Below are 15,368 nucleotides of genomic sequence, written 5' to 3'. Positions count from 1 at the left end.
CTCTCATGTTTGAATGATATTGTCCCAGAACAGCCCCTAAAAGTTTCACCAGGAGACACAAATGGCACCTCAGACACAGTGTTAAACGTTCATTATACTTTAACAAACAAATGCCTGTTAAAGTTTGATTGAAATTAAGATATTTGTGTTTTTAGTCGGCCCACACGTCGTGGCTGAAAGGATGAATACACGAGCAAAGGCACACAAAAGAGCGGGAACAACAAAACAAGTGATTTAAACATTCAAACTAACTTAACTTGTTTTTTTTTTTCCATTTTAGAAGTATTCATTTGTGCACAGCAGATTACATTCTCACTCGAATGTACTTTTCATTCATTCGTCTGTATTTGGAAATCAGTCTGCCAGTTTGAGCGCGTCCAATTTCACCTTTTTATTCAAAGTCCCTTTGTTAGCCGATCCCCAAACAGGAATGTAGTGGGAGCATCAAAAAAGATGCCTCATAAATCTGTGATTAATCACCAGGCACAGGGATTATATCCTGAGACAATGGGCTGCCTAAACTATGACCATCCTGCGTCTTAAATTCTGATGTTATTTCCTGCAAACATGGGAAAACAACTTAATGTTTTTTTTAATCCGTCTCCAGTTTTGGTTTATCACATTAAAAGTGCTTTTGGTGAAGCTCTCCTCCGGCCGTAGAGATTTGGAGGGAACTGTTTGCAGCCTGCTGCTCTTGGCCGTGGCCCCTGAGCTCTCCAGCCATCACTTGCCTCATACAAACGCCTCAGAACACGAAGATGTTTTATGCGCCAAGAGCTCTCACTCCCTCCTCCAGCCTCCGAGTGACTCCGTTTAAAACATTGGGCGGGAACTCATTTTTCTTGCATCCACTTGTCTGAGCTTACAATAATCCACTGGAGGGCTACGACAAGCAGACGGTAACTTCCAGAGAGAACATAAAATTGTAACACATAAGTGGGTCATCAAACTGAAACTGGTTAAATATCAGATTTGATCTTGTCCTTTTTAGTCGACACCACCTTTTTTGTCATGTTTCTCATGCGTCTTGATGAAAGAGTACTTCGGATATGACTAATAGAATTTTAAAAAGTTAATACATATAATTATTCCCATGCATATTTTGATGGTAATGTTTTGTTTTTCTCTTTAATACATATATAAATATTTGTCAACACACTTTAGCACATTTCGTCAGTCTGTGATCAACAGAATTGCTGAATGATGGTTAGAGCTGCAGTCGTAGTCATGTTTTAATTGATTTCCAATAAAAGTTTTAATAGTGTACCTACATATCATGGTATTAGAGCAGTATTAGGCCCTGCTAATGTAAATCAAGAGATGTGTTGCAAAGAGAAAATGTCACTGGAGCTCATTAACTAAGCAGAAGAACTACAGGTGCATTTAAAGTGGAGCTGGATTCTCGTGAAGACTGTAAAATCTCTCACAGATGATTAGAAAGACGTCGGAGGCTCTGGTGAAATCATGTGACTGATTTACTTTGTTTCAACTAGAAGTAGCAGCTTAGATGATAATCCAGTTATTCTACACTGTTTAAAATGGATGCTAAATACATATCATTGTATAGAAGGTTAACTAATATTGCTTCTCCATGTACTGGTGAGCATAATGTGAAATAATCAAAATGGAACTCTGATGTGACATTTTGTCAAATGCTGTTTCCGAGGTCAGGGACAAACTTTCACACTCAGCCTTCTTGAAGCTTTTGTTTATTTGTTTGTTTTGAGCCAGCATGGGCATAAATAAAATACAATTGCTCAGAAACAAATAGAAACTTTAACATCTACAATTTTTATTGAAAAAATGGGTTTAAAAATATAACCATCTCTATAAAAGTTCTGAGATGGACCTTTGGGTAAGATTGTTTTAAAATATAAGATCTGCTTTGTGAAGTGTTTTGTCATTTTTAAAATATCATTATAAGGAGGAAATTAAAAAAGCATCAGATTTAGATTTTTTTATTTTTTTATTTTTTGTAGTAGGAGTGAGAGGTCTTGTTGATCTCAGACGGTCTTCGGATCCAGCGGACTCTGTGATTGGTCAACGCGCCGCCCCTGGTCCTGGCATGACGTCAGTGCGGGGAGCGAGAGTAGAGGAAGCGCGCAGGCTGAGGAGGAGATGCAGAAGCTGGAGGAGCGAGGATGAGGCAGGACTCACCTGAGAGGAGCCGCAGCAGCAGCAGCGGAGGAGGCGGCGGGGCTGAGACTCCACAAGGGCCCGGTGCCGGTGTGAAGGCGGAACGAACCATCTGGAAAATTCTTTACGAGCTGAAGTTGAGGACGTTTCCCTCCACGAGCCGCTTTGCTCCTGAAACAGGTAAGAAACGCAGGCTTGATTTTTCTTTCTTTCTTTTTTTTTTTTTGCACGTACATCGTTTATAATCTCCACCAGCTTTCAATCTGTTCTCGTGACATCTCCATGGAGAATGAAGGCACACGCGAGATGCTTTTACATTTATTTCTCTCTCTCTCTCTTTTTTTTTTTTTTTTTTTTTGGTGTCTTTGAAAAAGAGGAACAGACCCAAAAAAATAGACAACAACAACAACAAAAAATAACACAACCTTGTTCTTTAAAGTGCCAGAAAATTACCACACGCTCCGTTCTCGCCCTGACAAATTGCTTCCTGTAATAGCTTGTGCGGATAATCCGTGCGATGTGAAATAGTCTAGTTTTAGAAGAAGTAGGCCAATCGCAACTCTCATTAAAAGTGAAGACCCGTGCGCCCCCCCAAACCTCCCTCCATCCCTCCATCCATCCCTCCCAGGAGCCCTGAAGAGCCAAGAGCAAATTGAGTCAGCTCCAAAAACAAGCTCCATTGACACTTCTTTTATTGTATTATTATATATTGTATTAAATAAGTGAGTTGTTGAAATGCCGGAGCGTCATTGAACCTGCTTGCTGCATCTGTCAGGTTCACGGTCATCGCTTCTCAGTTTTTTTTTCCTGATCACACAAGAGGCAAAAAAACAAAAAAAACACAAAACTGCTGCTTATCAATACACGTGTGTACATTGAAAGTTTTTAAACCATCACTATGTGTGATTTATTTTATTTTATTTTATTTTTTTAACAACAATGAGTCAGTTCATGAGAGTTCAGAGCTCAAATTTGCTGTGCAGGAAAAAACAGGCCTGTCGTGTGTTTTATAAATACCTCTGTCAGTGTGCACGCGTGTCCCTGAACGCAACTTAACACGTGAAATCTGACTGATCTTATTTATTCAATGATTATATATATATATATATATTTTTTTTTTTACAAGTTTCAGGAGTTGATACAAAGAAGATCTCCTGCTTTATAAATGATTTAATATTGAGTCCGATTTCAAATTGAATTCAAAAGATGCTTCAAGTTATTATTATTATTATTATTATTGTTATTATTATTATTATTATGTAACCCTCGTTTAGTTTTTAGTTCTCAGGAAAATCTCCTGAAATCATTTAATATTTTTGATAGTCTATTTTTGATAGTTAAATTTAAAAAAAACATTCTATTAAAAGAAATGTGCACAAATTACAACAATGCAATTATGCCACTGTGACTAGGCCTTCAACCAGACACTTGAACGTATCACGACAAGGGATGTTAGACGAATTGAGCTCCTTTCAACCAATAAAATGTGTTTTATTCCCCCCTAAATGTTTAAACTCATCTTATTCTCCCGTGGTTTTAGCTGTTTTTATATATAATTAGAATGAAAGTGTGATAATCTCACAGGCCTGCTAACACATCTTCACCTCCTCCCAGATGAGGCCAGCAGCAGCTGCAGCCTGACAGTGTGTGTGAGAGCAGGAGGTGTGTTTCTGTCTTTGGTTATCTAGCTGTATGAGTGTTAAATACCTGTCATAAAGCTAGATAACCGAAAGTAGAAATCACTTCCTAATGACGCTCGTTGTTCATTGCTGAAAGAGAGACCAGATGGATTTTTTTTTTTGGCTTCCAGCTCAAAAAAGGTAAGGAAAAAAAAAACAGCTTTTTTCATAAAGTTTGTTGTAAAATAAGATCACAGATAATCCAAACTGCTTGTGGTCATGTGGTGTAAAAACTCAAACATCTGTTTTTAACAAAGCCTGGAATGAAAAGTGAGTTATTTACTAGAAGCATCTAGCAGATTTGTATGAGTTTGCAGAGCTTTTGTCTTTGCTGAACATCATTTATTAGCCACATTATCACCCTGAGATAAGGGAAAAACAAAAAAATGGCTTCCACACAATATGTTTCTTTTAATCCAACGGAGGAAAGTCTTCAAAAAGTTCACAGAGCTTCTGTGTTTGATATCAGTTCTGTTTTATTTCTCATCTCACATCGGTTTATTTCGAGGATTCAGTGTATGATCTGTATGAGTTAACGGAGGGCCTGCAGACAGTAACTGGCCCTGTTTAGAGGGTCGTGGTGCGTTCAGGGTCTCCGCAACGTGGTGCTGAATGGTAAATAGTAGCCTCAACTCAAACTTTCTCCGTTTTCGAAGGCTCCCAAAATAAAAATGGCTCCAGATTTGAGATTTAGTTGCTCATCTGAGAAGAAATTTGTTTTAATTGTGTGAAGAAAAAAAATAATAATGTTATTAGGAGACAATGTGAGGTCACAGTTGGTCTTCTCACACAGCAGACATGTTGACTGGTCACCGGTGAGCCAGCACGCACAGCACCGGAGCCCTGAAACCTCGGCAGCTAAATGGATTTCTTCAGCCATCTTTGATTTCATTATTTACACCTGTGCTTCCTCTGCTGTGAAAAGTGAAAGTGTGTGCTGTGACAAAAGGCCTCGTGCTCACCTGTAGTAAGCGAAGCGAAGCTTAAATCCTCCAGGGTTTCTCTCAGGGATCCCAGGAGGCAGCTGCTCTGGGACTCACTGGTGTGTTGCCATGTCATCCTGAGTCAGTGTTTAATTTAATTTTTTTTTTTTCTTTTTTTACCAAAGCAGCAGGTTTCCTCCTGGTGTATCTTTCTGCATCTTTTTTGAGTATTTTCCATTTATTTTAGAATAAATTACACCACATTTTGGATTCAACCTGTGAGACTCAAGTTTATACAAGAAAGAAAAGGGGGGGGGGGGGCTGATGCTTTGTCCAGGGCACTAATGTCTGCAGGGCTGCTTGTAGTGCAGTGGAGTGGTGTAGCAGCCTACGCACACACACAGGGTTAAAAAAGACACTTGGCGTCTGTATTTAAAGCTGTAGAGAATCTCGGGACCTTTGGGAGACATTGTGTCTCGCCTCAAAGAGAAGGCCAGGGCCATCCTGTAGACAGGAGCTGAACTTTTCAACTTGGTACTTCAGCGCTGCGCGGTTGCATACGCTCGGGCCCGGAGAATGCCACTAAAGCCTAAAGAGCACCAAAGTGAGATGAGTTTTCATTCACTGCGTTAACTACCTATTGCAGAAGAGCTTCGCTGTCAAACCGGGCTAATTGCTTCGTTTCACAGCGAGATATTGGATATGTGAAAAGGCCGCCGTCCAAGTCCTTTTTCCCTGAGCTTTGCCTGGTAGCTTGTCGACATGGCGGCCGCCTTAATGAATGGGAGGAAGAAAAAGAAAAAAAAAAAAAAAAAACGCTTGAGACTTTATTTATGGGATGGTCGGAGGCATTCTTGTCTCATCTTGTGTGCGCGTACGATGCAAATGATGCTTTTTGTGCTCTTATCGCAGCAGAGATACACACTCAAGGGCGAGAGATTTAAAAGTTTTGGTTACTTTGTGGAGGCCTTAAAAGAAAAGCTGAATACATTTTTAATTAAAACCTGTAATCAAAAGGCTTTGTTTCGCTGTGCTGATGGCTGAAATGTGCTTTCCCCCCCCCCCGCCTGTTTTTATTCCTCTGTTTTCTCTCCTCCATCTGCTCTTGTTACAGGCCTCCGATTAGCAGCGTTGAATGATCGGGGGGTGATTCCTGAAAAGAGGGCAGAACCATAATTAAAAGAAAACGAGGAGAGAGAGAAAAAAAAAAAAACGGTCAGTCCGGAATTGCCACCTCCTCCTCCTCCTCCTCCTCCCTCCCTCCCTCCCTCCCCCCCACTCATCACCCTTTTTTACCCAAGAGCCTCTAATGCCATCTGCACTGCCAACGGGGGGACGCTTTCGCCCGTGCCAGGAAGGCGGACAAAGACCCCGCCGGATCCTTGGGAGTATGGGCGCGCTCGGAGGAGCCATCTTGGGAGATGTTGCTGCGACACCTAAAATGGCTGGGCTGGCATATGAGGTGAGCTGCATCATGTTATTTATTTATTTTTTTTTTTCCTGTTGGGTACCAGGGATGATGGTGGGCAGGAGGTGGGGGGGAGTGTGAGTGTGCGATGGGGGATGGGGTGCAGGAGGAAGGACGAGGGAAAGAAGAAGAGTTTCCCATTTCCTCCCCAGTCACACATGGCCTCCCCCCTTTTCTCTTCTATCTTCTGCTCCTGCTAATTAGCAGTTAAGGGGTGATGCGAGGGGGGGGGTGGAGGGGTGGGTGAGGAAGGGTGGTGGTGGTGGTGGTGGTGGTTGTGGGGGTAGCAAACAAAATTAATGAGCTGGCACTGGTTGAAGGAAACCTGCCATCCTCTCTTGTCATGGTGCTTCTTTACTCCCTGATGCACACCAGGCTGTGTGTGTGTGTGTGTTTGTGTGTGTGTGTGCGTGTGTGTGCGTGTGCGTGTGTGTGTGTGTGTGTGTGTGTGTGTGTGTACGGTGCGTTTCCACCCGACGAGCCTCGTAGATTAATTCATGCAAACCCGCTTCTGTTATGAAATCCACATTATGATATTTAGCGCAGGATCTTAATGTGTCGAGCCCCTCCGGTGAATTTTGCCGTGGAGGAGGAAGAGGAGGAGGAGGAGGAAGAGGAGGAGGGTGGAGGGGCAATAATCTCCTGTTTGGGAGATCACATTAGTATTTTTAAAAAGTGGGACCATTACATTTTTTTTTCCGATTTAATTCACGATTTGAAGAGGGATATTTTGGCTTTTTCACATGATTTATCTCGCTTTTAAAATCAGTGATGTTATGCAATCGTCAGAACATTTGAAGTGTTTCAAACTGTATTTTTAAACCCCCTTCAAAAGACTCTCTCCCAAACATTGGATATCGACTATTTAAAACATGGAGGAACTTTATTTGACACACACACACACACCAAAAATGTCAGACATCACTCGGGTGCATCTGTCACATTCTCCCCCTGAAATCTGACTGTGGGAGGAGCGACCGCCGAATATCACAGCTCCCAAGTCTTTACCACGGACAGAACAAACGCTCCTTATCATGGCGTAGAGCGGCTCTGTGCCCCCTGTGGCTCTGGCAGCAACCTGAAGCCAAAAAAAAAAAGAGAGAGAGACACGTGAGCATGTGTGTCCAGGGCCAACATGTGCAGCTGCAGTGCTTGTGTGTTAATGAACAGTGCCGTGCGTTTTCACATTATCATTCAGCTCCGCTCTCTCTCCCTCTCTCTACCCCTCAATAGCTGTTTAGTCCACCACCCCCACACCCCCACCCCCAAAACCCTCCTCCGCCCTCCGTACAGGCCCTGCTTTCCCACCATTGTGGGAGCTGGTGCTGCGGCGGGCCTGGGCTTGGGGGGCAGGGTGGGAAAGACCCTCCAGACTAGACATGAGCAGATGCCTGAGACATTAGACTGTCGTGCGGATCACCGGGGTCGGGCGAGCCGCTGAGTTTTAATGTGTGTGCGAGTGTGTATGTATGTTTAATATGTGTGTTTGATGGGGAGGGGGGTAGTAGTAGTCTCAGACCCTGGAGTGCCACCTGACTGTTCATTAGTCTATTCAGCCTCCTCTACATGTCTGAAAGGCATGGAGATGCAGGTTTTTTTTTTCCCCCTGCCAAATGAGACAGACTTCACTGGCATTAAGGATGCATTCACACACGATATGCATATAGGTGCATACATCAGGCCTCCACGCCGCCACACAGTCGAACAGTTTGCCAGCAGAGGCGTACTGCGATGATATTTTAACAACCACAAAGATGCATTTTCATGTTTTTGACATTGAGGGTCTGATTTTATTTAACGCAGGGCGCCTGTCATCAGCCCGGGCACTCCTTTATCTCTGCTCAGTTAACCAGCGGGATGTGATTTGTCCTTCGTGCAAACACAATCTGCATATTTTGCGTCGCTCTCAGGTGGCGACCAAAAAAAACAAAAACAAAAAAGACGACACACGTCCTGGAAATAACGTTGGCGCGGTGCATCGCAGAGAGTGACTCAGCTAAGGCGATGGGTGCGCCTAACAAGCTGAATGATGTAACCCGCGGATAATGATTATTAATGAGCCTCATACTGTATGTGTGCCTCCACCAGATACGTAAGGCATGTGCAGCCCCACGTGTCAAAAGATTATAACCTCTCTTTATTCACATAAAAGACTCAGAGCCGTCTTTATAATTGCATTTGTGCTGCTCATCTGTGATATACAGCGCGTTGCTCCGGGCAGACTTGACAGAAGAGAGAAAGCAACGGCGAAGGCGGGAAATTAATCTCGGAGATACTGTAGCTCGCTCCGCGCTACATCTCTGTTGCATATCTCCGTGTTGCGTGAGAGAAAACAGAGGAGGGTGAGGGGGAAGAAACTGTGGCTTTGTTGTGAAGTCAAAGCAAAAGATTGGCTGATGAAGGAAGGGGTTAACGACAGCAGAGACAAATGTGTATGTAAAGCAGGCGACGGAGGCAGGTGTAGCACGTGGGCAGCCATGTTTGAGCCACCTCTGCATGTGCTGATGAAGTTAGCTCGTGCTAGCTCGTGCAGCAGTGCCATGCTGAAGCAATTTGCAGCAACGAGGAGCTGGGCATGGAGGGCTGGTGTGTGTATGTGTGTGTGTGTGTGTGTGTGTGTGTGTGTGTGTGTGTGTGTGTGTTTGAAATGAGTAAAAGGGGGGGCTTGCTGGTGTGGAACTTTATGTGATAGCTGCAGCAGCCGACAGAGACAGCGTGGTCAAACAGAGAGGGGGGCGACTCGAGCACATCCAGAAAATGTACTCACATATTCAGAAGAGCATCCACTTTTTCCAGTATTTAGAGGATGCGAAAAAAGGGGCGTCACGCATACGGAATCGTCCCTCTTCTAATGATAAGGGTCGTCAAATCCGACTAATTGCAAATACGCTGGTGGAGGCGACGTGCAGTAACGACAGGGAGCAAACGCGGAATTAAGATACTCTGTCAAGGTGAGCTCATCTCGATTCCAATATGTCTCACGGAGACTTCGGCGAAACTGCTCAGGAGTTTGGTTCTAATCTGCTCTCTTTTCAGTCAAGATCGCCTGAAAACCAGAGCAGCTGAGCGGTGAGGTCACGGTGTCAGGAGGATTTAGGACACGAGCGTCCCTGAGCAGACACACGATGGCAGGAAACTTCAATATTCACTCTTTAATTCCTTCACGAACATAACTTTTTTTAAAAAAAATTTTAAATGACAAATGTATTTCCCCTCCAGAATACGGCAGAATGTAAATGATTACCCTTTTTCTTTCTTCTCTCCTCTGTTATTCATTATTAACCATGTATTGCTTTTTTGCTTTGTGGGCTTTTCAGTGCTGGGAAAATTATAACGTGAGACATGATGAAGTGACAGTAGCCGCCGCTCACTTCCAATTCTGTGCAGGTGAAGCAGCGTAGCCACGGCGGTGATAAAATGTTAATACCATATAGCTCCTGGGTTACCTCTTCGGATTCTCCTCGCTATGTGTGGACACTATTAATGTTTTAACGGCTCTGCTGTGATATATAAAGCCCGGCTCATGGGCCGCCCATAGTCTTGGACGAGGTCCAATGTGGGTCAAGCGAGGCTCATCTGGGTTTTTTTAATGCAACTTTGGCCGAGACTAATCTAGCACAAAGCCTGACATTAAGTATCTTAGAGGAAGATGGAGAGAAGTTTCTACATCCCAGGCTTTTCAGATTACGTCTGCTGGCCGCGGCGTCCCCCGAGTAGGGGTCCTGTGTGCTCCAATGAAAGTAGAAGAGAATTAGGTGACTGAGCCTTTAATACAGCGGCCCTTTGTAATCATATCAGGAGGGAGATGAGGTTCTAGGGTGAGGAGAATTAAGGGGGAATCCTTGGCGTGACCTCATTTATACGTGTTTTTTACGTGACTGGTACAGTGCGTGAATTCGATACCGGCGTGAACGAGGAGAGAAGAGAGAGGGGGAAAAAAAAAAATCATCATCTCATGCCGCTGAATGGACAGGCGTCTCCGTCACTCTGTCAGAAATCAAGTCAAGTTCAAGTTCGTGGGTGCAGCCGCTCTGTCTGCAGCCAGTCAGGGAGTTAAGACAAGTCTGTGGCCACCCTGGAGCACAAGAGAAGGAGGTGGAGGAGGTGGTGGAGGTGGCGGAGGTGGGTGGATGGGGGGTACATAGCCTTTGACCTCTGTTAGGGTTGCTATGGGAAAGAGGCCGGCCGACTCAGTAATGTAGGACTGAAAAGGCCGAACTGTCAGAGCTGTCCAGCAGACGTCAACCCCCCACCACACACACACACACACACACACACACACACACACACACACACACACACTACCTCGAACCCATTCACACATACTCACAGATGGCACGGGCCAGCTTGGGAATGTTAGCGGCGAGAGAACAGACAGCGTTATAATTCATCCGGCCTTTAGAGTTACACATTACCAGTCTGCACCTCTTCCTCAGTGCAACGCCGCTATTGTGTTGGACCATTTTTCAGTCTCGTCCTACACGTCTGAACAGCCATTGTGTGTCGTAGTGTGTGTGTGTGTGTGTGTGTGTGTGTGTGTGTGTGTGCGCACGCTGTGGGCTTATACGACACTAAATATACCATCACTGTGGTGAGGGAGTTCTTAGATTGCAAACAAAGAGCTTTGTTCTGAATAAAATCAGCCAGAAAGAAAAAAAAAAGGGGGCTTCACAACTAAAACATCAAACTCTTGTCAACCTAGAAATCAGCGGAGATGAAGGACATTTTACCTAAAAGTAGGGACGTCCCCAACAGAGTTTTCAACTGAAGTTTAAACCTCAACTTGTCATCTGCTCTTAAAGTGAGAAAAACACTCAGAAAACACAACTGAGCACAATTTAAATCTGTGAGGTTAAACACTGTTCCAAAAAAATCATCACTCGTATTACGTCTCCGACACTTAAGAGTTACGAAGCTTCAGGGAAAACATCTTTTAATCACTGACTTATTGTTTATTGCCTGAACAAACTGACTTTAAAAGACAACACAGCTTCATAGTGTTTTACTTTGTTTAGATGTGGCGGACCCCGCCACCTCTCTAGCTTCAAACAGTGTTCTGGAGACCTCATTTTCGTCTGAGAACAGCTCGTTTGTTCAGTTGTGGAAAGAATAAATATGTCTGCATTTGTATTAGTAACTCATTAATGTTGTCAACATAAAAAAATCTGAGTTTGAATTTCTTGCACTTAGTGCCCGTCTAACCGTAATTGAACCATTTTTAACAGATGTTTTGTTTTTGTTTTTTTTATGGCAACAATTTACTAGCATGTAACAAGTCGACTCATTTTAACAAGCAAAAAAAAACATAATATGGACTTTGTACTCTGTCTCACTTCCATCATATCACAAAGAAACTATTTCCTCTTTGGGAGAAAGTAGCAGATGTTAGATTATTTTATGTATCTGTGCACAAAAACATCTTTATTCCACGCTTCTACACCAAAACATGTGTGCAGCAGCAGACCGTCTACCTCTCTCTGCACATATTACACTATAAGCAGTTTTTAAAAAGTACATCGGCGGCCAACAACCTCCAGCCTGAGACGTCTTGTCCGTGAGCCGCCGTCAGTCTGGGTAAACAGCCTGCACAGATAAAATAATCTGTGACACCACATATTCCTGTCTGCTCGATTTAAAACTGTCAGCGTTCGATGTTTTGAGTGACTGCATGTCAGAGAGGGCATGCAAATCCACTGATTGTAATACGTGCATGTTTCCATGCTCCCCCCCCCCCCCCCCCCCCCCACACACACACACACACACCCCACACCTCCACCTCCTCCTCTGTAAATGTGTGCAAGTGTGTCCTCATTTAAGGTTGCATTCATTCAGGGGAGGGGTCTCGGGAATAAAAGAGCGTGTATTTGCATACGCTGCATGCTGTCTGCAGGAGAGGGAGCAGTCAAAAAAAGATGTCAGAGGTGGACAAAGAGAACGAGGACAAATCCTTCATTGTGGGCTCGGTGTGAGAAAAAGGGCTCGTCTGAATTGGGGAGTGGGTGAAAATTGACAGAGAAAGAGTTCGGCCTGGTTCCCCGTGGGGATAAAAGCCTTGAGATCCCTCCATGCATACAGCCTGAAAATGGGAGAGAAGAACAACATGCAGAGCGCAGGGGCAGATTTCTTTTTTTTTTTTTCTTTACCAGGCATGAAAAGGAAGTTTGCTTCTCTAAAAAACGCTGCATTTGATTTCGTACAAAACTTCTAAAGGAAAAATCACGCACAACAACAAATTCAGTGTTGTCCAAACAAAGATCGAGTCGTTATTTCCTTTTTTATATACTTGTGCTTTAAATCCAAACCTCGATAGACTCACTTTTATACGACCGTGCTTTATGTGTGAGGAGGCTGTTTACTCGTTTTATGTGTCGTTTCACCATGTGGCCCTTTGTTTTGTCCTAAATCTATTTTATTGCAAAGGTTTTTATTAAAAGCTTTTCAAACAAAATGCTTTTAATTATTATTATGAAAGTTTAATGTGTGCTTACTTTTATGCTACATCCGTTATTAAAGAAAAAAAACATATATATGTAGGAGAAAAGTCTGCACAGATATCTTTTCTTTGCATGCAGGGGAGTTTATGGAGTTTTGATTGTGATGCTAATGATTTCCTCTGTTGTTTCCCCCCCTCAGGATTGGACAAGATCTGCAAAAAGACCCTTCTGCACTCTGCAAACGATGGATCAAACTCAACGACAGGCTGACGTCGCAGACGAGAACATAACGATCGTCAGAAACGCTGTTGAAGAAATGTAAAAATGTGGTATCGTTGGTGTGAAATGTAGAAGTGGAGCTGTGTCTGTTATCCCAGAACATGCTGGATTAAAGAAGCCTTGAATACATGATGTGCATTTTCATAGCTAATAAATGTTTTAATTAATCCAGTTATTAACGAATGTCTTCTCCTGCGTCTAAATGTATATGGTAATTCATAGGATGTAAATGTACCACAGATAAAGTGTGTGTGTGTGTGTGTGTGTGTGTGGTTTACTGCTGTTAATGACACTGAAATATGTTGAAATAAAGATTATTAAAATATCCCTGTGTTATAGTTTTGTTTTATTGGTGGAATTTTATGGTGAATAGTTTAAATTTTGTCTTTTTTATCTCAAAAGATTGAAAATAAATCTTAAATGTGAAAGTGTGTTTAGGGGGTGAAGCCTGCAGAACATTTAGTTAAGCTACCTCTTTGTGTGTGTGTGTGTGTGTTAGGATCGTGTGTGTGTGTGTGTGTGTGTGTGTGTGAGGATCGTGTGTGTGTGTGTTTGAGTGACCCCGCATTAAGTTTTAATTAGGAGGAGGAGGAGGAGGAAGGAGGAACGTGTGTTGAATCAGTGGAAAGAGAAAAAGTTCATCAGCCACAAAACTCTGCGGACAGAAAATGACCCAGCCGGCTATTAAAATATATAATGAGCCTTTTTTTTTTTTTTCGTTCGTTCCCATCATATTTTATTTATCAGGAAAATGTAAAACGAATCTCTTCCTCTCTTCTTCTTCACTTTATCTGAAGTGTGTAATTAGATTATAACATTTTTCGCTGCAATTTGACAAAAAGTAAATACTTATATGAGGGGAAAAAAAAAGAGATAATATGGATAAAAAGATGTGCACGCTTCACGTGTTGTTGACTTCATCACTGACCCACCAGGGTCCAGTCTGGACGATTAATCAGGTTTCGGGGTGGTGGTGGTGGGGTGTGTGGGAGGGGGGATTACAGGCTGGCCCGGTGTCAGTCGGACCTCAATCAGTGTCCGACTGATCTGTGTCCGGAGTCAAACAACAGATGGACACGCGCGAGGGTCAACAGGGGATTATTCCCGTCCGTGGAAAAACAAGAGGAACCCTTCAAAGTGTCCATCAGTCTCATCTGAGTCGCTTCCGCTCCCTCTGACAGCGAGTCGTGTTTTTTTTACAAGGCGGCGCGTTCACACAGAAACATGTGACACGTGAACGCACCTTCGATTTTAATTTGGTAAATTTGTATTTTAACGAATTCATATACATTTATTTTGAAAACAACGAAACACTAATGTGGTGCAGCTCTAGCATTTAACAGGCTAATTAAAACAGACTATTATATATATAGGCTATATATAAAAACTTTTAGTTTAAATTTCATATAAAATACGAACATTTAGGGTATTTTATTTTGAAAATCAGTGATGTAACGTTTTCTTAAAATTCACAGCAAACAGTTTTTTTTTGTTTTGTTTTTTTTTGCATTTGAAATTAATAAAGTTTTGCATTGTCCTCAGGAGACAGAAATTAAGAAGAAAGAGAAACTTTATTGAGGAAAAGTGTCACAGCAGCAGAAATTCAAGAGCATCTGCATGACGATAAGTAAAAAATTGAAACATTACACACATTATAAGCATCTGCTGTTTGCTAAATGGAGCATCTAGAAAATTAAAAGTGAAAATTGGCTACTGAACTCAACATACAACAAACGTATATCACAATAAAGAGACATAATAACAAGAATGAAAGTGAGAAGGAAGCTGCAAAAAACAAAAAACAAAAAAAAGACAGATAAATTAAATAAGTCACTTAAGTGTGAATGGTGCATGAAACAATATTTTCTCACCTCTCTAAATCTGGAATCACACTCATGCAGCGGTGGAGTTCACAGTCATGGAGGGCCCCCGTGCAGGAGTCAGCATGTTTTCAATCCATCCAAACTCTACAGCGGCTGATTTCGGTGATTAGTTCCCCTCTCTGGATGAATGGAAACCAATTAGTGAAATCAGCGTCTGTAGAGTCTGGCTGGAGCGAAAGCCCCTAATGTTCAAAAATGATGTACAAAAAAAAAAAAAAAATGTTACACTGGCTTGATTTTCATCATTAACGCGGGGGGGGGGGAAATCATATTCTGTTGACTTTCTTGCAAAATGCGTGTGTTCGGTCGCTTCTTCTGCAGGAACGATCGTGTAGACTTCAGCATCTTTGAGGTAACTGCTGCTTGAATCAGCTACTCAGGTTTAAATATTGCTTTTTGACGAGCGTCTTATGGGGTGGTGGGGTGGGGGGGCAGCTGGTTAGGGACCTGTTGGTGAAGTCCCTACAGGTCAGAAGGGGTCAGGGGGTCACGATGTGGACAGTCCCCCCGAGGACAATAACCAGGCAGGAGGAGATGCCGAGGTCAGGAGCCGGCTGAGCCGCAGC

The 15,368-nt window shown here is 42.9% G+C and overlaps 1 long non-coding RNA gene across 2 annotated transcripts; it reads left to right on the top strand.

Moving 5' to 3' along the window:
* Positions 1-1,961: 1,961 nt before the first annotated feature.
* On the top strand, positions 1,962-13,238 carry LOC119023719. Of its 2 annotated transcripts, none has more exons than XR_005076320.1 (3): positions 1,962-2,316; positions 5,853-6,200; positions 12,840-13,238. It is a non-coding gene; the product is annotated as an uncharacterized LOC119023719 (long non-coding RNA). The 2 variants fall into 2 exon arrangements; XR_005076321.1 differs by lacking the exon at positions 1,962-2,316 and adding an exon at positions 3,817-3,956.
* The last annotated feature ends 2,130 nt before the right edge of the window (positions 13,239-15,368 follow it).

The sequence above is a fragment of the Acanthopagrus latus genome, chromosome 8 (genome assembly GCF_904848185.1).
Source record: "Acanthopagrus latus isolate v.2019 chromosome 8, fAcaLat1.1, whole genome shotgun sequence".
Taxonomy (NCBI): domain Eukaryota; kingdom Metazoa; phylum Chordata; class Actinopteri; order Spariformes; family Sparidae; genus Acanthopagrus; species Acanthopagrus latus.
This window is presented reverse-complemented; position numbering and strand designations above follow the sequence as displayed.